This window comes from Macaca nemestrina, chromosome 14 (genome assembly GCF_043159975.1).
Source record: "Macaca nemestrina isolate mMacNem1 chromosome 14, mMacNem.hap1, whole genome shotgun sequence".
In the NCBI taxonomy this organism is placed as follows: domain Eukaryota; kingdom Metazoa; phylum Chordata; class Mammalia; order Primates; family Cercopithecidae; genus Macaca; species Macaca nemestrina.
The window spans coordinates 58903728-58929210 of record NC_092138.1 but is presented as its reverse complement, the minus strand read 5'-3'; the positions used below and the strand labels follow the sequence as shown (position 1 = coordinate 58929210).

Sequence of the window (25483 nt, the reverse complement as noted above, 5' to 3'; positions counted from 1 at the left end):
CCACAAAATACAAGGGGCCTTGGGACTGATGTAAATGGTATAATTCAGAACATGATTACATATAATTTTGTTTCAATCATCCTTAAGCCTTAGCCAGGATTGGAAGATCCAGGCATTCTATGAGATTTGAAGGCTCTAATCGGGTAACAAATAGACTAACATTCCTGAACAACCTGCTACATAAAAGAGAACTATTTCACTATTTGTGACATATAGCAGTTTTTAATGTCTTCACCACCAGCATTCTTGCTCGTTTTGTTTAAATGAATTTGTGACCATATACTGCATTGATATAGTAAACATTATAGCCTATAATAGTTGACTGTGATGTCACATAGATTAAAAGTCTCTATAGTTTAGAATTTAGAGAAGCCAAATTAGGGTGTCATGAAGTGATTCATAAAATAAAAATAAAAATTTAATAAAATATCATATTAACACATTTTTTTTACATTTTCACAAAGTTTGTGTAAAACTCAATTTTCCCAACCATGTACATGAGCACAAGCGTGTTACTTTTAATCTTTACAATCTCAGACTCTTTAGGTGTTAAATTCAAGTAAAAACCATTCTGTATTACTTTATTTTGTATTTCATAGGCTGGTTGAAGGGGCCATACTTTGTTTTATTGAATTACATTATAAATCCAATCTCAATAACCTTATTACAGATTATGATGTGCTAACCTAGGGACTATACTGGAGATGAAATTATAAAAATTATAAAAAGCCTGAGGAAGTAACTAAAATGTCGACTTAGCTCTAGTTGATTTGTAAAATATTTTGATGTTCCAGTACACTAACTCAATGAAATATACCTTATGCTCATCATGACTGTTTGTTCATAAACAGAAGTTCAGGGAAACTTGAATTTTCCCTTTTACAGAGAAAGATTGAGGGATTAGGTTTCAGGACTGACTACAGAGTAGTGAGACATTATCTCATGGTTTACTGTGATCTAAGTTTCACTAACCGACGTAAAAGTTATTCCCTAAACTTTGAAACTACCCTCATTTTACTTAATTTTGCTTAAATTTGCTTTCATTTTGTATGTGTTGCTACATAAGTATACATGACAGAGACTCTTGATTACCTCTCTTCTTCAATAAATAGGAAATATCTGTAGGTGTATGAAAAGCCTTTCAAACACTTTACTTCTCCTATAATTTATAAGTATACAGGCAGAATTCTCATTACAAACTTGAATTGACAATGACTCTTTAGATAGGATTCAATAAAGATGAATGGACAATTGTTTATATTGAAAAAAGACAGAAATATAATGGTGTCGAATCAGACCTGGACCTGATATTGGTAAAGCATACTGTGTTTTATGATTTCAATAAGCCCAACTGTGATAATAGTTCTCTATATGGTGGTGGCAGCTCATGTGGATTTCAGTGGTGTCGTGTTTTATTGTTTAGACTCATGGTTAATAAACTGGAATATAATTAGCTTGTTTGAATAAAAAACCTCCGTTTTTAATTGTTTAAACTTTAATTATTATATCAATTTTCAAGCCATATGTAATGCCAAAAATAGCTAATTTTTAAAATGTTGACTTCTTACTTCAGCTCATAGTTTTATTTTAGGAGATGCTTGAATATTTTCAAAATAAGAAAAATATGTCATCCTTCTAAAAATATTTTATAGATAGAAAAATATTTTGTTTAATTCTAAGGATAGATTATAATTGCTAAAAAATTATTGACATAGTTTATTCTGTTATTATATTATTTCCTTGAAAGTTATACAATCAAAATAGTTAAAGATAATAAATTATATAATCATTTCAAGAGTTGATTCCTTTTTTCAAAGAAAATAAAATATTTTAAGATCTCTGCAAAATGCTAAAATGATCTTATTTATAATTCGCTTATTAAATATTGACCATGTACTAAGCACTGCTACAAGGATAAAATGGTAAAATTTGTGGTCTCTGCTTTAAATGAGTTTTCAGTTAAGTGAAGAAGAATAAAATAACCTGAAACTGGAACAAGTTAACTAATAAAGTAGAGTAATGTGCAGTGAGGCACAAAAGAAAAAATCATCAGAGATTTTCTGGTAAATTTAGAGAAGACTTCACAAAGTAAATGAATGACATTTGTATTCAGAGAGGCAGTATGCTTTAAGGTTAGAAAAACCTAGATTCTGGTTCTTGACAGCTTAGGTTAGATGCTCAGCTTTACCACTTACTAGCTGTGTGATGGGCCAACTTATTAATCCTTATGACGCGCGGTACTCTGAATTAAAGAAACTCAGATAAAAATAGTAATACATTAGTTATAAGAATAGTTATACAATCATTGTAAGAATAGTTATTACAAAACCCCTCATGAGTTTTGTAGGATTAAATGCATAGATATATACACATAAAATATGTAAGACAATGTCTAACAAATAGCATTAAGTGTTAGATATTATTATTTGAGGGATATAGAACAGTTTGGTGTGTAAATAATTGTAGGAAAATATTCCAAAGAAAGGCAACAACATAAACAAAGATAAACAAAGGGCTGATCATGAAGGATCTAAAGATCTGTGCGGAAGTTTGAGATTGTTGTCTTATGGGTGTCCAGGAACCATTGAAAAATTTTAACCCAAAAATATAGATGTGAAGAAGGTCATTGTAGGGTCATTTTGAAGCAAAAATTGGGGGCTGTTGAGAGAGTCCAATTGGGAAACCATAATGTAGCAAATGGATCTGAATTAGGGAAGTAAGGAAGAAAAATTAAGCGGGGGGAAGAAAGAAAATTTAGCAGATAGGCAAATAGAATAACTGAACATGATAACTCTTCAGAATTGGGGATAAAGAAGAAAGAAGGACGTAGAATGTATACTCTTCCTGACTAAATTCATTTTATTAGCACGAATAGAAAACTACAAGGACTATAAACAATGAAATGGAAGTTTAATTATTCAATTAATGAGAAAAATAAAACTGAGGCCTCATAATGTTTCAAATGAAAAAATTAAAGGAAAGTGCCTTAGTTAGCTCATCCTGCCATCACAAAATACCATAGACTGAGTGGGTTTAAAAAACAGAAATTTATTCCGTCACATTTCCAGAGGCGGGCTAGTCCAAGATTAAGGTGTCTGCTGATTTGGTTTCTGATGAGGGCTCTCTTCCTGGCTTACAGAAAGCCACCTTCTCACTGTGTCGTCAAATGATGAGGAGAGAGAACTCTGGTGTTTCTTTCTTTTCTTATAAGGGCACAAGCCCTGTAGAATTACGGCCTCACCATCACAACCTCATTTAATCTTTATCATGCCCTCACAAGCCCTTTCTCTAAATACAGTAAAATTGGAGGTTTGAGCTTCACATATAAATTTGGAGGAGACACAATTCAGTTCATAGCAGAAGGACTGACTGAATTATCTATTTAAAATTAGGACTTCTGTCTTTTTTAATAATTAGTATTTAGGTAAAAACAGTGCATTGGATGGAAACTTTATTCTCGAATGAAGTATGAGTTATGTAATTTAATAGTTTATCCATGTAGTTTATGCATTTACATGAATTTAATCATATTGTCCAGTTGGGGCATTGCAAAAAAAAAATGACAACTTAAAATGTTCATTTACAAATCCAAAAATTTTAATTACAGCTGCAAAGAAGGAATTTGTCAGTAAACACCATGATTCATAAATTCAGGAAGTATTGAATTGGAAAGAATACTTGAATGTGTCAGACTCCTCTGCCATTTTACAGTAGGAGAGAGGCACTAAGAGGTTAGGTCATGATCTAATCACATAGCTTGTTGGTGGCAGCATTAGAACCAGCCTTAGAAACAGAATTTATTTTCTCCTAGTTCAGTGCTTGTTGTGAAACTCTAGTTGCACTAATGGATATTTTGCTATGAAATTGATATTCCCTGATAAGAATTGCAAGTGCTAGCTAAAATATTTGTTCTAACTGTTCTTTAAACCTCAATTCCTTTGCTGTCCGAGTGTCTTATAAACCAAATATAATCATTAGAATGTTGATTTAATTATTTACTTTGACATCACTCTCCGGGGGTACTACATTTCTCTTATAAAGAAAGATGTTAGACCTCACTGATAACACTGACATTAATATGGGTCACATTTAAAGGCTTTGGGAGGTAAAAAGATATACCTCCTCAGAGGATCACTTGAGCCTGGATGGCGGTGGTTGCAGTGAGCCGAGACTGCACCACTGCACTCCAGCCTGGGCAACAGAGTGAAATATATACTGCCTCATGTTGTTATTGTGTCTGGCTATATGTATTTCATGCAATTGCTGACATAGCCCATTGGGAATTAACTTTCCTAAATAAAGAATCTGCAGTTAAAAATTGAGCCAGTCTTCTATCATTTGGTGCCTTCTTTTCTGAGCAATCCTGAAACTAGAATTATAGTTAAATCATTTCTTGTTGCTTCTTTGGGAACAGAGAAAATAGGAAAAAGATGTTTTGAACTCAAAACTATTTTAACTGGGCAGCATTAAATGTGTCAGTTTACCTGTAAAATATAAGTTTAAAAAAAAAAAAGGTGACATTTCTGATTTAAATTAAATATAACAGAAGCCTGTATAAATAAAGGCAAGGTATAAGCACCTCCAATATTCTTCTTGTATTTGCTTAAACTAACTAGATGCCAAAACAAATATCAGTGGCCTCCCTGTCAGGTGTCTGCTGGAACCAGCTTGCACTGGATTAGAGAGTTGATTGTTGATCATCTTCTCCCAACTTTTTTTTCCCAACTGCACTTTTATTGATGACAAGTTGGTAGCCTGGAATTGGCTATAGTAGGAGTATTTGTACCATGAACACCTGCAGTTACTACAGATTAGGATTATATTGTTGTTTATTTTTTCTGGCATAGTGCTGAACATATTCTGTCTCAACTTGACAATGGACTCAGAATTCTCTAATTTAACACAATATTGGTGTTTAATACATTAAGAAGAAAAGTTTTATCTATTTACAATGCTATAATGGAAACCAAAGCTGTGGAGACTTTACTATCTTTGGGACTTATGAAACAATATCAGGATCCCTGTCTTCCTTTACTTGCAGAACCATCCATCCTATGGAAATAAGAAATGGATGGAGAGGGTCAATAGCATTTGAATTTCATTTTTTTTATGTAAAGAGATTTTTAGGAGGTTCGTATGTCTTATTTATACTTATATCCATATTAATAATAATACTCAGTATTTGTTGATAGCTTTGTCTTGCATAAGAGTTAACTTTTTTCCTATTTAATACTCAGAACAGACTTGTGAGGCATATATAATCTCAATTTATATATGAATGTAAAGGAAGTTCATAAAATGTACACATGATATCAAATTCAGGATTTCTATCTTCATGTTCAGTGTCCTTTCCACTATACCACAGTCTTTGCCTACATACATTATATTACTTAAACATGTGGTTCTAGGCATACAAATAAATTAGTCTAATTTTTTGCTAATAGCTGGTATTATCCTTCCTGTTCAACAATATCATGTCAAAGTGAAACAGAATACATGAAATCAGTAGAGCTTCTCCAAAAGTCCTCATGAGAGTGAAGTTTGCTCTTCCTGAAACTTTGTATAAAATATTGGCCCTGTCAAGGTGGACACAGCATGGTTGAAAGTTCTGTATGTAGGTGGTGGGTGGGTGAGTGTATAGACATCACTTGAAAATATTAGAAATAGAACTCATAATTTATGTTTTATCCTTAAATTGATAAAATATTTCAGAATCATGTAGTTCAATTTGTTTTGATTAAAATTTCAAACCTCAAATGAGCATTTGTGCTCTGCCATATGTCTTCATAAGACATGTGAAGGATATATGCCTCTTATATTTATCTTTATATTTGGCTCTTATATGTTATTTTTACAGACTAACCTGAGTCACCAAACTTTGCATTCCTCAGTCAGTAAGGAAAACAAACACAAAAACGTTAATATTCCTATTTGAACTGTCTCTGGTTTTCATCAAAATCAAAGAAGAAAACATTTATATCTAGAAAAACATTGAATCAAACCAGATTTTCAAAATGTAGGAAAAATGCAAAAATGTCCCACGAGGAAATATATGAATTTATAGTCTCTATAACAGAGAACAATTCTTGTTACTACACAATTACGCAAAACCAATTTACTTCTGTTATTATAATCCCAGAAATTCTGAGAACATGAGAGAGATTTTCTGTGGGAAAATAAAAATCTCCAGCCTCCAGAAAAATTTCTAGTATACCTCTTTTAGAAGACATTAAGATATAAATATTGTAAAATATTCCCAATAATTGATTATAATGATTTACATTATAATTTTAAAAGTAGACTATCGATGACTTTGGATATCATTTGATTTTACCTTTTTATTTTATAGGTGAGAATACTGAGGTCATGAATGCCTGAAAGTTGCAAAGTTTAGTTACTGAGGTGAGACTCAATTTTTCCTTAATCCATTGCCACTTGCTCATTACTAAATGTAACATGACTGCCATATTTATGATGTATCTTATAGAACAAATACAGATCAACTGACTATTCAGTTGTCCCTTAAGTCTGCTGAAGTCTCTAGCTAAAAAGAAACTGCTTGGCCTTGGCGCAGTGGCTCACGCCTGTAATCTCAGCACTTTGGGAGGCAGAGGCGGGAGGATCACAAGGTCAGAAGATCGAGACCATACTGGCTAAAACACAGTGAAACCCTGTCTCTACTAAAAATACAAAAAAATTAGCCGGGCGTGGTGGTGGGTGCCTGTAGTCCCAGCTACTCCAGAGGCTGAGGCAGGAGAATGGCATGAACCTGGGAGGCGGAGCTTGCAGTGAGCCGAGCCGAGATCGAGCCACTGCACTCCAGCCTGGGCGATAGAGCGAGACTCCGTATCCAAAAAAAAAAAAAAAAAAAAAAAAAAAAGGAAAAGAAAAAAAGAAACTGCTTAAGTATATTTTGGAAGTATAATGAAATTCCAGAGACACATAAGCATGCCAATCAGAAAATCTGATCAGTCTTAGACTTTCCATTCACAAGTTAGGCTTTGAGTTTGTTTTCTCTTGGGTAAAAATAATTAAACATACTAGCTTTTAGTATTATGAAAATCCTGTAACAAAATGGATATTGCAGTGTTAGAAAATTGTGAAGTGCTATTTAGAAAAGATGATTGCTAATATTTTTTAGATGCATTAGATGTTGGAGGAACATTAACACCCACAAAATTGCTTGCTAGAAGTGAGCTCCAGAAGTTTTTCATTTGTAATGAAAAGTCTGTGCTTACTTTCCGTTTATATTTTTTAATTAGCAATGAATTATCATTGAGAAATCTAATATCAATTCAAATGAACTAAGTAAAAGACTAAGCACTAGTCACTTTAGGAACTTTCATCCTTAGTATATAGATATCTAAGTATCACATTGTCCAAATCCTGCATTTAGTTACCATAATTAAGATAAATGCTGCTGTTGCCTGTTGTTTTCTTAATCAATCCTTTGAAAGGAAATTGGAAGGGAAGATGGATGATCTTAGTCCTTAACTTGGGCTCCCCAGGTGATTGTTCCCAGTCTCCTTGGGAATCTATTAACTCAAACTGGGATCTAGAAATTCTTGGGCGGAGCACACATGCAGCACTATTTACTTCTGATCTGCATTTGATGATGTGAGACCTGTTAGGCACATACACTTGCTTTATTTTCAACTGATTGAGCACTAACATCACTGGTGCATGGAGCTTAAGTAGCTCAACCAGCTAACTGCTGTCAAATCAATTGTCAAAAGGCAAAGGAAACTTGATCTCAGGCAATGCAAATACCAGGACTTCTATAGGATGCTAATGTCATAAAGTGCCTTTTGCTACAGTTCCTCTGACCTCTCCGCTTCCTCTTCTACTCACAGTGCTGACTAACTTCATTATATTGACTGTTACATTGACTACACATCCAGGAAAGTTCCAGAATCTCTAGCAACTTACATTCTAAAGAAAATACAATTTGTATCTTGAATATCTAGTAAAGAAAGTATATAAAGGAGAGACAGAATATCATAGTGATTGCTAGCACAGACCTGGGAATAAGACCCCCTGAACTTTGTTACTGACTCTATTTTGAGGTAGTGAGGCTCTTTAAGGAAAGTACTGACCTAAGACATCTTTGCCTAGTTTTCCTGTGTATATAAAGTGTGGTTTATAATGGTACCTACCACATAGGTAATAATGCATGAAAGCTCTTTTCATTTTTAGTAAGAAAATCTGAAGAACTATTCACAATGTCACTTTGAGGGCTTTTAGCCATGACATAGTGCATTAGGCAAAATTCTAGATCAAATTATTAATTTGTACATATTTCAATTTATGAAACTGTAAAGACAAGCATTTGAAAATAACTTTGTATTATGAATGGCATATTTATTAATATTTAGGCATGTTTAGTCTTTCATCCTTATGAGGTGATGTCCTTGAAAAGCACCTCTTGTAAATATGTGCTATGCAGCTTGGTTTCTAGACTAAGGTAATTTACACAATGATACATCTTACTTAATATGTCTTGTGTGCTGCTTACTGAAAATCTATACAATTATTAAAGTGATGAAATGCTTTAGCCATACTGTAGTTACCTTAGCAACTTGTTGCAATGTGGGTTGTAAATAAATGCCTCTTTTATATTCTGAACTGTTTTTTTAAAATGCCATATAGTCTACTTTAAAAAATGACTTGAAGAACACATATTTTTGTATTTTAGCTTAATAACAGCAATTTTAATTTGGCTGTAACATAGTGTCATTTTGGTAATTTTATAGTTATCTTATGTAAAAATAAGCTATTACTAACCCAGTTACATTTTAGAAAATGAACCATGCTTTTGTATACTTGCTTGTTGAAAAAAAAAAAGGAATATTTAGCATTCTGTTCTGCAAGACACTGTCCTAAGATAAATAAATGACAAAACAAGGTCTCTGCCCTTTTGAGCTTCAATTTCATTGTAGGAGACAGAACTAAAACATATGCATGTTTTTAAAAGAAAGCAAAATACAATCATAGAGAATGACCTGGGCTTGGGAGTGGGGAATGTAAGGAAGTTTGCAAAAAGGCAAGTTTTCTATTTATAGAGTAGACCAGAAAGGCCTATTTGGAAAGGTGACATTTAAACATAGATCTGAATGAAGTAAAGACATTAGAACATCCTGGGGTGATTTACTCCAGGCAAAGGAATAAGAACCTAACAAGATCCAGGGAACAGAATGAAGGCCAGTATAGCAAGAGGTTAGTGTAACATGAATAGATAGAGTGTAATCTGGTTTAGAGTTTTCAAAAATGTACTCTGACTATTGTGTGTAGAAATAGAGTGCAGGGGGGAGCAGGGAAGGAAGGCAAGGCAAGAATGGAAACTTAAGAGCAGTCAGAATTACACCACTAGACTCTAAAGAGAAGTAATGGCAATGATACTGGTGGGTTGGCGGGGGGTCTCCAAATGCCAGTGGGGCTGCCACCCCAGCTAGTGATCTAGGCTCTTGACACCTTCATGAGAATGAATTCAAGGATAAGCTGGTAAATTGTGAGAGTAAAACGACTTATTGCAAAGGGAAAAGTATACACTCAAGAATTTAAGGGGCAGGGCATGGTGGCTCACGTCTGTAATCCCAGCACTTTGGGAGGCCAAGATGGGCAGATCACCTGAGGTTAGGCATTAGAGACCAGCCTGACCAACATGGCAAAACTACTCTCTACTAAAAATACAAAATTAGACGGGTGTGGTGGTGCACTCCTGTAATCCCAGCAACTCCAGAGGCTGAAGCAGGAGAATCGCTTCAACCCACGAGGCAGAGGTTGCAGTGAGCTGAGATCACACCACTGTACTCCAGGCTGGGCAACAAGAGCGAAACTGCATCTCAACAACAACAAAAATGACAAAAAGGGAGTGGGGGCATACTTAAGAGAGAGTCATGCTCAAGAGGGTTTGGGGTTGCAACCTTTATGAGTTTCTTTAACCAAGGTGTGGAATATTCATGAAAATTATTGGAAAAATGTGTCACTGGGGTGCCACCCATTTTTACACCGAATATGGGTATTCTTGAAACTGTTAGGGCACTGGTGGCTGTGTGATTTGCATAATGAGGTTTGAGGTGAATCCTAGGTCAAATCCAATGTCATGCTGAGTCCAGTTGGTTTAACCAGCTTGTTTCACATCCTGATTTTTCAAGATCTTATGGGCACATAGTTTCTGCAGCTATTTCAACAAGCTATTTTACTAGTTATGTGAAACTGCTGCCTGGCATTTTCTAATCTCCTGCAACCACCCTGTATTATTCCTGTCTCAGCAACATAGTATGGGGTCATAATAAAAGCATGAACAATTAGCCTCTTTCAATGCATATTCTGGAAGAAGGATTCACAGGTCTTGAGGACTTCTTAAATCTAGGATTACAGGATCACTGGAGGTCTCTTTTACAGATGGCAGCAGGTAGTGCTTTCTGGAGCAAAGTTTATTACTTTGAAAGTGTTGGCATTAACTTCAAAGGTCATCTCACCCAATCTCAGCTGCATGTGGATTCTCCTTGCATCCTACCTGTAGGATGTAAGTCTTTTCGAATACAATTGTAAAGATCTTTTATTTTTCTTAAATTGAACCTAAACTTGCCTGATTCTCCCTTTGAAACAGGGCATAGAACAAATTTGTTACTTCCTCTATAACCATCATTTCTTCTTACAGTATATATTTTTTTGACCAGAGTTGAAAAAAAAAATGTTAAATGGAATTCCATGGTTCAATAATATGGGAAAATACTTCTTTATATCAACTGCTTAAAATGTCATCAAGCGCTTTATCAAAATTTTGATTTTACTGAGGTGTCCTATAGTAAAGAAACCCTTTCATTTTGATTAGCTTTTATTCAACCATGGAATCTTTACATATTCATATTTCAGAAAATTAGTGCATGTGTCATGTTATTTGTAATGGTGAAAGAGACTCTTCAACTATTCCATATATGACATGATATTTAGATTCTCATGCAATGCTGGCTAGCTTCCTCTGCAGAGACAGATTTTGACACTATACACCCAAAAATATAACAGATAATTTAACAAAACAATTCAGATACGGTCTGAGTAGCAGCATATTTTCTGAATCTATTACTTCATGTAAACCTGAATCCGTGTTTCTTTTGAAACAATTTAAGACTATATTAAATGTGTTGTAACATTATCACATCATCAATCAGTATAAACACAGATGTCCCCTCCTGTGAAAGAGTTGCCAAGGCATTTCTTCTCTATGTGTTTGATGTTTTTAGCATACAGGCTGGGCTTTAAATTCCTGTTGAATTTCAATAGGAATGAAGAGATTACCAAATCATTTTCATTCTGGATTCTATCTTTGTTTTTATTGGCAATGTCTCCCAGCTTTGTGTCATCTGCATCCTTTATATGTTTTGATCTCTGGCATTGATGCAATCTGAATAAAAAGGAAAGCCAAAGAAAAAAAATTACGTCAATTTACTTATGCCCTCTTATTAGTTTGATAGTAAGTTATTAACAAAACTGCATTGAGTATTCTGATACTACTAGTTTTGCATGCAAACAAAATGTCACCATCTTATCTCAAAGGAAGTCATTTGAATTACTTTTTGTAAAGTAAAATATACCTTTATTATGTTCTCACCTGATATACCAGGCTTTCTCCTATTTAAAAAGTATACGTTCACACATTCTTAGATTAATATATGTTCTTAGTGCCTATACTTTCTAAATTTTCTTAAAAATCATTAAATAAAAAATGTCTATTTTTTTTCCATGGTTGAGTTTTCTCTTAATCAACTTGTATTTCTCAAGGTTCATCCTTGCTGCCTTTTGGCAAAGCAAACCATTTGCTAATTTCCATTTTTAATCTCTCACAGGTCCTCTATGATTTATCAGAGTTCTCCAAAGATAGTCCTGAAGTCACATTTACAAGTGCTTTGATAATGTAATTCATGAACTAACAAATTAAGATCCCTTTACAACTGAAGTTGAATTCCTGCATGTAGCAATACTGAAGGTGGAAGGAGCCCACACAGCTAAAGGGAAGTAAAGAAGCAGTTAGAAGCGGGTTATAATTAAACTATTGCAAAAAGAAAACAGATAAATGGACACTTTAAATAAAGAAGACACTGATTAATTCATTCAGATTTTGACAGAGTCAATTATAAGCAAAATAGGTGTATCACACACAAATTCTACTAAGGTTTTGGTAAACTCTGCCTACAAAACATCATTCTGTCCCACCAAATGTGTAAGAGCACTAGCAGTGCTCTATCTAATTAAATATACCATAATTTTTAGGCTCTGCCATTTTGTTGATTTAGCATATGCACAATAAATAACGCAAAAGTAAAAAATTTTAAGGTACAGTTGAAGGGAGGTCATCCCACTTTGAATAGTATTACAAATCATTAAAAAATTTATCAATTCATAAGTTGTTGTATCTACATGAAGGTGAGTCATCCCAATCATGGTACATAAGACTCTTCCAATCATGCATGTCCTGACCCTTCCTATCAACATAGGTTACTTATATGATTGGATAAAATAGAAGGAGTGGTGATCATGACAAACTATTTCTATGAATAAAAATATACAAAGAATATCAGCTCTACATATTGTTGAGGATGCTGAAAACAAATCTAATTATAACATATAGTAGATTAACATTAATTTGGTTAAAGAATCATTTAAATATTCAATTAGCACCTGCTATGTGCCAATAATTTTGTTGGGAACCAGAGAAAAAAATATATATGTATTATTATCTGTGTTCAAGAGTCAATCTAATCTAAGAACTAGACATTTAAGCAAGTACGTTCTGAAGGTAAGTTATAAGAAGAAGGTAAGTTATAAGAAGTTATAAGAATAGATGCGTACTTAAGATATAGAAGTAACTCTGTTGAGCATGGTGAGCATGCTCACCTCTGCCAGGAAAGGCAGGAACATCTGAAGAAAATACTTTTGCATTTATGTTCCTATAGGGAAGCATATTGCTTTCAAACAAAATGAAACAAGAACTTTTTCACTGAATACATTAAAAATGAAGAAAAGATATTACCAGTTATTACAGTTAAAACAAACAGAAAAACAAAAGTAGAATAAGAAGAAATTAACCCTTTTATTTATGAATTAGGAAGTACTCCTTAAGTTAAATGAGCCATAAGTATTAAAGCCAGAAAAATTTATGTTTGCTACTTTTGAATTTTTATGTAAGAACATGGAATCTATGTAACAAATTATCTTCCCCTCTTAATTTTTTAAAATTTATTTTTGTTGATATCTATGTATAAACTACTTCCTAAAATCTTAAGGCATTGAATAAGTAAAATTAATACAAATCCTAATATTATCTATATTACAGAATAAAAAATTTTATGAGAAGTTGATATTATTGCCTATCTAGGTAAGTACTAAACCACGACACATAAAGATAGAAAAAGAGATCTTAGGCAGGAAAGCAAGATGTGGGTAGTAGGTCTGAGATTTTCTTAACAAGTGCAAACAATGGACTCTTGGAGGGTAAAATCCTAGTACACTATTTTTTTAGACAAGTTCTCAAAAAAGCCAAAGATGTATTGGCTCAGGAAAAAGATTTAAGATAGCATAGATTACATTTCTATATTCAAATAGAAATTCAACATATTGTCTTTTATATTGCTCTGGTTAAGGTAAATAGCACAATATTATCAATGTTTACAAATTTTGCTATACATAGTTGCTATACCACAGGAGATATAATTAATCATAACAAGCAGTGACAGAGGCAATGGTCTGTTGTATTATAGAAGTAATAAACATATCTCTTTTCCAAAGATGTTTTATCTGGAGCAATGTTGTCATTGTATGAGTTAGTGTAATAATGGCTATATTCGTATTCTTAAACTATGGATCCAATCATGAAAATTCTGAGCATTTATGCATGTTTCCTGCTTGAGTTGGCAGCTTGCAATGATTGATTTCTAGTTATTACAGCACTAATCTTTTTTTGATTATCTCTCAGGTAAATGAAATATAAAATGCCACAATATTTGATGTGGCATTGGTTGTGGTAATACTGATAAAAGAGTGGCAGTTGTCCCATTTAGTGGTTTAGTTCCTTTTTGAGCTTGGATCATTTATTATGATCATTTCAGGTTAACAAAAGATTAAATGAGAAAAAGGGTAAATTAACAGGTGAGATTAATTACACATGAGAAGATTTTGCATTTGTAGTGACAAAAGGAATCAGATCTCAGAATATATAGAGAACTCCTACAAATCAATAAAAACACAAACAACCCACTAGAAAATGGGCAAGAATCACGTGCAGGCACTTCACAAAAGAGGGAGTAAGAATGACTAACAAACATGTAGAGATGTTGAGAATCATAATTGATCACAAACATACATAAATCCCACATTAAGTTACCATTTTGTGCCCTTTTGATTACAAAAATAAAAACATCTGAAAATAAACTCATAATGGAGATGTTGTATATTCACATGCTGTTTTATACATTGCTACTTGAAATGTAAATTTGTACAAACACTTTCAAAAGGAATTCAAAATTTCCTTCTATTGTTGAAGAAGCGTATCCTCTATGATCCGGCTGTTCTATTTGTACATGTACAGCAGGGGACATATGCAAAAATGTTTATGACAGAATTATTCACAATGTTAAAAAATGTGGAAGTCACCTAAATGTCCATCATGGGATAGTACATGAATATTCACATAAGAGAGCACTTTAAAAACTGAACTATCATTCAACATATAGATAATATAACAATACATGTAAAATTCAGTGAATAAATAAAACTAAATTATCTTTTAGAACAGATACAGATACAGGAAAAAATATAAAAAGGAAATAAATGATGAACACAGGATTTTTTTTTTTTTTTTTTTTTTTTTGACACAGAGTCACACTCTGTCACCAGGCTGGAGTGCAATGGACCAGTCTCAGCTCACTGCAACCTCCACCTCCTCGGTTCAAGCGATTCTGCTGCCTTAGCCTCCTGAGTAGCTGGGACTATAGGCATGCGCCACTATGCCCAGCTAATTTTTGTATTTTTAGTAGAGACAGGGTTTCACCATGTTGGCCAGGATGGTCTCAATCTCCTGACATTGCAATCTGCCCGCCTCAGCCTCCCAAAGTGCTGGGATTATAGGCATGAGCCACCATGCCAGGCCGAACACAGGATTTAAAAAGATGTTGAAGAAGGAAGACAGGTTAATTAAAGGAATAGAGGATATATGGTTAGATACATTTTTTTTTTTCAAGATCCCAACTTTCATTATGAGTCATGGGTTTATGTTGTTACATTCTAATAAAAAGTTAATTATATTTTTTTAAAAATAGGCAATTCATAGAACAATGATGAGGTCTGTCATGAACCAATTGTTAATATTAATAAAATTTTGTGTTTCTGTATGTGTGCAAATGTACAATAATGAAAAGATATGATATTATGCTAAATTACCTAGATCAAGCTTATAAATTAATATGTTGCTTACGGTATATGCCTGATAACCTCTTCTCTGATATTCCTGTCAGGGAAGCAAAGTACCATATAATCTTGCTTAAGAATTAAGGTTAATATGGTCATCATGCTATACATTAGCTGTCTTTTCATCCTACATAACTGCAATTTTGTATCCTTTGTATTCTTTGACCAACATCTCCCCATCTCCCTCCTACTTCTACCCTCTCTCCTGTCCCAGCACCTTTGATAACACTGTAGTTTGCCAAGATAAATTTCAAGTGCTCATATATGTGTGTGTGTATACATATATATACACACACCTCTTACATAGTTACTTTATATATACACACACATACAGACACGTATATATTTGCATAGCTACCATATATTTAAACTCATTTTCTTGGAAGAATTATTTGTGTCTTATTATTGTTGTTTAGTTTCTCTGGATACCAAATATTTTTACTTTTTGTGCCCTTCTATTTCAAATTATAAACCATTTTCTTCTCACTAAAACTTGGTATTACCTAAATAGTACCAAATATTAATGTATAGGATATTTTGGTTTTACATAGTTACCATGTATATGGTAACTTTGGTTTTACATAGTGAATATATTTGGTTACATATATATGGTAACTATATATACAGTAACTATGTAAAAGGAGATGAATATAGTATTTTATTTGGGAGCAGTAATCATTTCACTATGTATTTGTATGTCAAAAGATTGTATTGTATACCTTAAATATATATAATTTAAGAACTCTAAAAAATAATTACAGTTGGCTGGGCACGGTGGCTCATGCCTGTAATTCCAGCACTTTGGGAGGCCAAGGCGGGCAGATCACCTGAGGCCAGGAGTTCGAGACCAGCCTGACCAACTTGGTGAAACCTCATCTCTACTAAAAATACAAAAATTAGCTGGCATGGTGATGGGCACCTGTAATCCCAGCTACTGGGGAGGCTGAGGCAGGAGAATCACTTGAACCTAGGAGGGGAAGGTTGTAGTGAACCGAGATGGCACCACTGCAATCCAGCCTGGGTGACAAGAGCAAAACTCCATCTCAAAAAATAAAAAATAAAAATAAATTAAAAATAATTACAGTTAATTCATTTCTGGATAATTTAGACTGTTCTATATTTCACATAGTCAACCAGTAACGTTCTCTCTTATACTCCACAACCAGTTCTTGGTGGAAATAACATAAGTACTGTTAGAAGGGCCAAGTTGTCTTACTATTATTATTTTAATGAAGGAAAGAAAGAGCAAATCATAGTTTCATTGCTAATAAGGTCACCTACTATTTAAGACTTTCTGGATTACATTGCAATTCAACAATTGAACTCTATTGAGAAGCAAGGGACAAGAAATTGTCTGTATGATATTGTTGCTCAACTTGGGCAGGAGATTCAAGCAAGTACTACCCTCTTTGTTTCTAGTGCTTATACAACAGAAACTATTTAGTACCATTTAAATAAATTAATAAATAATAACAACACACAAGAAACCTTGTATCCCGGAAACATAAATAAAATGCATTAACTAAAATTGTACCATGTACTTTTTTTTTTCTTTCAAAAAGTTCCTGTTTTGAACAAGTGGGTCATTGCTTTCTTGACTCAACACAGTCGGCAACTGAATCTATCTATGATATTGCTTTATCTCCCCACTGAGAACATTTGTGAGTTGGCACTCTTTCAGAAAGACACACTCATCTAACCGTAAGTATAGTTCTTGGAAAAGAAGCTATACTTTGTCTTCTTGATGTTTGTAAAGCTTCAAAAACCCAAGCCAACTGGAAGAGGATTGAAGCATGTTATACCACATTCAGTGTAACAACAACATTTTTCATTGATGTTTTATGTTATGTTGCTGGCTTTAGAATACAATTTTAGCAACAATTTCTTCAGAATTATATTTTATTAAGAGATATAAGTCTGTGAGTGCAGGAATATGTAAAAGGAAATTACAAAATTTTTTTATTGGTTAAAATATTTTGGAAGCTATAAATTCTCAAGTTGACAAAAGTTTACTTTCCTGCTACTTTGTACTAATATTGACTACATGGTATTGTCACACAAAGATTTCATTAGTTTAGACTTCAGGTTACATTGTTCATATATTGTATGCATGAAAACATTTTAAAATATATTTTTTATATTTATGTGTGTGTAAAACAAAAAGCATGCAAAACCAAAATATCCTATATGTTAATATTTGGTACTATTTAGGTAATATCAAGTTTTAGTGAGAAGAAAATGGTTTATAATTTGAAATAAAAGGACACAAAAAGTAAAAATATTTGGTATCCAGAGAAACTAAACAACAATAATAAGACACAAATAATTCTTCCAAGAAAATGAATTTGAGCCAAAAAATAACCAGTAGCACAGTATTCAAGCCTTTGTCTTGAACATTCACTGTCTCTTTAACTGTCAATAAGAGATCTCCACTTAACAGCTGGGAATATTGCCATAGGGCTAAAAGAGAACAGTTCCTCAGCCTGCCTTACGGTTCTGGTAGCCAAATGATTAAAATCTGGGTGAAGATATGTTGGCAGAAGTATTGTGTGGGACATTTTTGAGGTTGCCTTTTTACTCTCTTTGAACTTATTCTTTTTGATGATTAGCGTTTTTGCTGAATTCCTGGATCATAAAATGACCTTGGGAATGTAAGCCACATGTAGCAGAACAATGCATAGGACAATCTTTGAATGACACAATATAACCCCTAAGCTGCTCATCTCTAGACTTCTTTCCTACAAGAGAAATAAAGTACTATATTCCATAAGTCACAAATTTGCTGACAACTGTATCCTACCCCCAATATAATCAAGATAATTAAAACCCCACATGCATGTCAGAATTCAAGACTCAACAGTCTCTTTCAAATTTAGTTTTGAAACCACTTCCAGCTATGTTTTTCCACTAATCTGTTTGCCCAAGCTGTTTTGCTTCCTGTGTACAAATATCCTTTACATACTCCCACAATATCTTGGTTCATTTTACTCATTTTCTTTCTCTCTCCATTCAACCTCACATTCTCAAATATTACATTGTTAAAAAACCAGCTCCAACCTTCAGGAATTCTTTTTCATCTTCCAGTTTAGGGAATTCCATTTCTCCATGTTTATAAGCCTAGTTTGTTAAACAAGCATTTGTACCTAATTGTATACAGCTTTAAGACACATGTTATATTGTTTTCCTACATTGGTGTTTAATGTTTGTTTTGAGCATTGTATGTGTTCATTTGTATTTGTCACCCCAACTCTGATTAAATCATCTATCCAGCAAAAACATACTACAAAAAATTTTCCCTCCTTTACCTCTTTTCTCGTTTGTAAATGGATACTATCATTTAGTTCTATACTTCTCCCACACCACTGCTACTCGCATGAAATCCGTCTCTAAATTATGTAATTTGTCTTATCTGTCTGGAATTTGTCTATCTCTTTCCATACTTATGCTCACTGTCTTAGTTCAGGGAATGTCTTTAATTGCTAACTGACCTTGCTTTTCCTTCTTCATTCTTCTTCCTCTGACATGATCTTATGAGAACGAGCTTATTAATGTCCAGGCTTCAAGCTGACTTCTCCAATCCCACTATTAGTTGCTTTTCCCTTCTTAGTTTTGCTAGAGCTGTCATAACAAAGAACCGCAGAGTGGGTTTATTAGCAACATAAATTTATTTTCTCACACAGTTCAGGAGACAAGAAGTCTAATTTCAAATTGTCAGCAGGGTTGTTTTCTCCCACGTTCTCTCTACTTGACTTGGCTGTCCTCTTGCTGCCTCTTCACATGGTCCACCCTTTGGACCCTGTGTCTCTCTGGTGTCTGTGTGTCCTAATCTCTTCTTTTTATAAGGAAATCAGGCACATTGGATTTGGACTCACCCTAATAGCTTCCTTTTTACTTCATCACCTCTTTAAAGACTCTATCTTTTAATATAGTTACATTCTTAGGTAGTGGGAGTTAGCAACTTCTTAAACTTTAGCTTAAACATCTGTCTGCAGTCCACAATGATAACAGATTCTCTTCCTGTCTCTTCCTCCCACCCCCTGCCCCTATCTCATTTTTGAAAACTTTGCACAGCTCTCAACCTCTTTGTTTGCATATTAAGGCTTCTGCCAAGTCTTCCTTTGCAATTCTGCTTAGAATATTTTCCTCCGGGTAGCACTCTCTGAACTACCCTGTCTGATCTTTCCCTGTTCCCATGTCCCTAAAATGATTCAGAGGGCCCTCCTATGTGCTTCTACAGCACCCTTGTCCTAGACCTAGCAAGTCTCAGAGCCAGAATTCAAATCCAGGAGGTCTAACTCCAAAGACTGCAGATTAACCATAATACAGAGATGCATGAATCTGGAGATAAATTGCTTATAAAGTGCCCATTATCATCAAGGTGAATTTTAAACTCCTTGTCCTAGTATGTGAGTCCATCAGTAGCCGGCCCCTAGGTGACAGCTCCAGTATCATCTTTCAACTGCCATTGCAAGCACTGCCTTATATGTAAGATTTAAGGAAAAGGGAAATTTGAACCAAGGTATAACTGAAAGCTTTCTATTGGTTGTTTCGTTTTTATAATGTGCAATAGAGAATAGCACTTTGAAATTTTATAGGATGGCTTATGAATCCACTGACTGACAAACAGAGACACAGTTGAAGAAAACAAGCACTCTTCTTTGTAAGATATCAAATGGGCCAAAATTGTTGTAAAAAGAAAGGAACATTTATGATTCTTTTCCTGACCACATTACCTTGTCTGATTTCCTCCCTGTCCAAAAAATATCAGAACTAGTCACCAGGACACCCACTTATATTAGGAGGATGACAAGTGGTAAATCACTGACACTTAAGTAGTTTCTCCAGCAAAACACTCCAATTGCTTTGAAAGATGTTTATTCAAACTCTATGTTTGATCTGTTTATTTCATTGTAGCATGTGTTTTGAACACTAGAATAACGACAGAATTGTAAGCAAGCGACTCAATTACAACACAATATTATTGTATAAAATGTTAGTTTAGTTTAAAAGCAGTGTGGCACAATGGTGCTGAGTTGAGATTCTGTTTCTGTACTGAACCACTGCGACACTTAGAGGAAACAATTAACTTCATGTTGATCATTAGCAGAGTAATAATAGTATTGCCTAAACCATGGAGTTGTTTTGAAAATTCAATAAAAGGCTGGGCATGGTGGCTTGTGGCTGTAATCCTAGCACTCTGGGAGGCCGAGTCATGGGGATCACATGAGGTCAGGAGTTCGAGATCAGCCTGGCCAACATGGTGAAACCCCGTCCCTACCAAAAAATAAAGAAATTAGCTGGGCATGGTGTTGGGTGCCTGTAATCCCAGCTACTTGGGAGGCTGAAACAGGAGAATCACTTGAACCCGGAAGGCAAAAGTCGCAGTGAGTCGAGATCACACCACTACACTCCAGCCTGGGCGACACAGCGAGACTATCTCTCAAAAAAAAAAAAAAAAAAGAAAGAAAGAAATTAAACAAGGTAACATATATAATGCAATTAGCACAGTGTGTGGCAAACAGGTATACTCAGTTGTCTCACCACTGTCCATAGTTTTTATCTAGTCAGGATCCATGTACCATTTTTGGCCTAGTAAGCCTGTAATCAACAGTAAAGCCAAGTCCCTGTTCTAACAGACCTTATAGCTAATATAGAACCTTCTGGTGTAGGGTAAAAAGCTATGATCTAACGTTAGACGGCCACGGTTTAGACCCTGACTGTACCACTTAAGCAGCTATGTGACCTTGGCAAGGCTACTTGACTTTTCTGTGACTGTTTCTTCATCTATACAACGAAGATAATAATTATTAGATTTGTTGTTAGGATTAAATGAATAAATAAATCTAGTTCTCCTAGAATGTTTCTGGTACATAAAATGTGTCATTTAAGTTGCTCACTATCTGAATTAAGCCATTTCCAAGCTATTTCTTAATAGTGAATTTCTCAAATTGGACTAACATGAATTAGAGATCCTAAGCAGTATTAGCCTAAACTAAATATTTCAACGGTACAAACAAAAGGCTTATCAAAAGCTTCAAAATAATGGCTCTCCAGGTCTTTCTTTCCTGTGAAAGTCACATCTCTGTAGCCCAGAATAGACAAAGCCTCCAAGTGAGGTGTTCACGGTTCCTCATACAGTGGGTAGTGCTTCAATTACAAAACATCTCCATTTTATACCCAGCACTGGACACACTATATGCCATTTTCCAGGAAGCCATCCCTTATAAATTCTGGTTCTATCTATTATAGGTAATCCTTAGTCCGATATCCTACTAAAGGCACAAAGACAGCGCTCTTCCTTCTAGCAAATATCATTAGTCTATTTACCCAGGGGAGGTAGAATTGCAAGGAGATTAGACCTGTTCACTTGTTATGGACTAAACATTGTACCTTCTTTCCACCCCAAATTCCTATGTTGAAGCTCTAACCATCTAATGTGGTGCTATGTAGGGATGAGGCCTTTGGGAGGTAATTAGGGTTAGACAGGTCATGTCTAACCTTCGTGATGGGATTAGGGGCTGTCATAATAGGATTAGTTGCTATATAAACTGGGGATAAAATGTCTGTTTCTTTTTCTCTGTTCCCCTCCACAACACACACTGAGAAAAGGCCATGTGAGGACATAGTTAGAAGGCAGCTGTTTGCAAGCTAGGAAAAGAGCCATCACCAAGAACCAAATTGGCGAGCATCTTAATCTTGGCCTTCCAAGAACTGTGAAAAATGTTTCTCACAGAACTCCAGAACTGTGAGAAATACATTCCTACTATTTAAGCTACCCAGGCGATGGTATTTTGTTATAGTAGCCTGAACTAAGAAACCCCTTTTTGCTTCTTTCCCTCAAGGTCTCTCCTTCGTAGAAGGAGTAAATGAGCAAATGTATTGCAGGCCAGGTTATTTCACAACTTTCATCTACCCTTTTTATAAACAACTACAACAACAACAAAAACTTTTTTTAAAGTAAAAGGAAGAGATACATCTGTTATACTTTTCTTTCCATGCAACCCCTCAAAGGCACTCTTTTATTTTATAAGGTAAAACTTATACATGGTGCCAAAATCAAAAGAACATAAAAAGTCTAACCTCTATCTTTGATACCATCTGCCCACTTACACCATGACCCCAACCAATTTTATTAATTTTTGGAGAAAACACCTTGCTTCACCTTGCAATTTTCACCTAAAAATACCATGGAGACCTTTTTATACCAATTAAGAATTCCCTCATTCTTTTACACAGCAGCTTAATCTTCCACAATATGGATATTCTGTATTTGTACTGTAATGATCCAAGGTTTAAAAGATGTTTTATAATATGAGCTGTTGAAATTGACAACTATAACACATTTCTATGGCATGTTCCTATGTCATTCTATACTCAGTGTTGTCTGTGTTTTGAGGCTTCTATTTTTATTATTTTTAAAATTGTGGCCATTAGCCAACATGGGATCTGTCCTCTTAACACATTTTTAAGTATATAATACAGTATGGTTAACTATAGGCACATTATTGTACAATAGATCTCTAGAATTTATTCATCTTATACAGTTGAGATTTTATAATAGCATCCTCTCTGTTTTACATAAGAATATCAACATGGAAGTAAATAATAAAAAGTTTTCTATATCCATAAAATTCCCAATGGCCTGACTCCCCTCTCTGAAAGGAAACCCTAATTCAGCATTTGGCATTCCCATGAAAATAATGCCAAGAAGACACTCTCCTATTTTAATGCAATAAGAGAAGTAAACTGTTCCTGTGATTTGACACTCAAATAGATATTGACTCGAATGCATGAGAAGTAAGGAACTCATTTTTAAATCTGCCTCTTTTTAGCATTAAAAACATATAAATTCCTTTTAGCCTTGAGAAAGTGTGGGGATCTGGCTATTTGAATAGAGCAAAATGATGAATAGTGCAGGCTTCAGAGTCAGAAGGATACTGTGTAGGTTCCATAATTAACTCAATTGTGACAAAATAGATCTGTCACCTTAGGTAAATTTGCATAAGCCTCAATCTCCCTGTAATTTGAGGACATAAAATGTAGGTAAACAGGTTGTGAACAGGATCAACTGATATAATGTACATAAATCACATTACATAGTCATTACTCAATACATGGTAGCTTTCATCATGATCATCATCATATGCATCTATTTTATTCTGTATTAGATTCTGTATAAATTCTGGGCAACAACAATGTATATGACAAGATCTCTGCTCTCAGAGCTCACAGTACAGTAGCAAAGGCATACCAGTAAAGAAAGAATAGCTTTCATCTATGAAAAGACAATACACCAATAGACTGAATGCTATGCTCTAGAGAAGTAAAAAGTGTTCTGAAAATGGCAGTTTGTAGAGAAATGATCTTAAGGAGGGAAAAGGATCAAGATGTTTCCATCGGAAGAGATATCATATATTTCAAATTCAATTATCAGAGAACATAAAGACATAGACAACACTGGAACAATGCTGTAGTTATTTTAATTTGGTGGTGAAATAAGACTCTTGGATCTGACAGTCCCTTTGAGTCTCAATAGTTTCTTTTCAATTCCATAGATAGATCTAAGGGTAGTGGGAATGGGGTATATCCTCTGATCCTGAGGTTTGCTCTCCTGGTTTGTTAAACATTTTCCCACATAAAAGCAAAGTGTAAAAGGCGAGGGGGAAAAGGGTGATCCTTATCCTCTTCCATTTTTTGAACAGGATCCATAAATCTACAGGTTTTTAAAATTATTTTTGAAGGTGCTTAAATGTCAAGAATATTATGCTATGGATTACCACTACTGCATACACATCGCATACATCAAAAACTCAAAGCAAGTGAAAAAGACTTCGCAATGGCTGGTACAAGACTTTCTACAATATTTCCTACCACTGTAAGGCACCCTTCAGGTATTAAAGTTAATGAATGTGTAGTGTAAATAAGCTACATTTACTTTAAACAGAAACTTCAGTTGCAGACAGTGGCCTGCACACCAACAGCAAACAAGAAAGGAATTTCAAGTCAGAACCTTTTTGGAGAGGAGTCGCTCTAAATTCTGAATTTTGTTGAACCAAGAGTCTCTTGATTACAGCTCTGCAATTCATGCCTAATAGTCTGCCAGAATATTTTATTGGGAATTGGTAGGCTTATATAATCAGAAATCATAAGTTAAAGATGGCCTTTTGTTGGAAATAGTTTATTCTAATTCTTATTCCCACTTCGTTATCAGGAACAGTAATTTATTAATGAGGAATAAGAATTAGAACTCGAAGAAGCATCAAACATTGTGGCAAGCAGACAATGTATAGATTCATACCAGGTTCCAAAACACTGCCGAACATCCTCCTCTTGAAAGGCTGCAAAAGAGTCTGTGTCGAAGATACATTTTAGAACATCAAACCTAAAAACTCAATCCTGGCAAACTAATATACACGCAACAAAATGCCTCTTTTTATTCCTTAGCATCTCACCACCGATTTCATTATTCACTTCTTCATGCAAGCTGTGCGGTTTAGCTTCAAGCTCTTCCTTAATTGCACCAGAAGTCAAGTCTGGGCGTTGGACATATACACTCTAAATCCTTACGCGTGGGTCTGTGAGCAGCCTTGAGCAGCGCAGCAAGTTAGGGGGAAGGTATCGCCAACTGTCTGCTCGCTTCAAGTAAGTGGCAGCCTCCATGGATCCATTACCCCTAAACCCACAGTCCCTGTCAGTGCCTCCGCTGGCTCAAACAGAATCCAAAGCAGGTTCATCCCTGAAATTCAGACTTGCGCCTGAAGTTACCGGTCCGTAATCCCTGGGAGCCGCAACGCTCACCTTGGAATGCTCCGGATCGATTTCAGAGCTGCGAGTAGTGCTGCTAGAGGTCATCCTACAAGTTTCATCTTTTGTATTAAATCTTCACTTCTGCGCTCTGCGACTCCACGTTTGGCGCTCACGTACTAGGTTCCCGGCAAAGTCAACCGCCTTCCAACTTGAAGAGGCACAGTCAAGAACTCCCTTGATTTTGAGGAGATTCTCGATGGAGACGGTGGCA

The 25483-nt window shown here is 34.8% G+C and overlaps 1 long non-coding RNA gene across 1 annotated transcript; it reads right to left on the bottom strand.

The window, feature by feature from the left end:
• Positions 1–3028: 3028 nt before the first annotated feature.
• Positions 3029–25393, bottom strand: LOC139358151 (uncharacterized). The gene is made up of 2 exons (XR_011612667.1): positions 24395–25393; positions 3029–11407 (listed from the first exon to the last, which is right to left on the bottom strand). It is a non-coding gene; the product is annotated as an uncharacterized lncRNA (long non-coding RNA).
• Between the last annotated feature and the right edge of the window lie 90 nt (positions 25394–25483).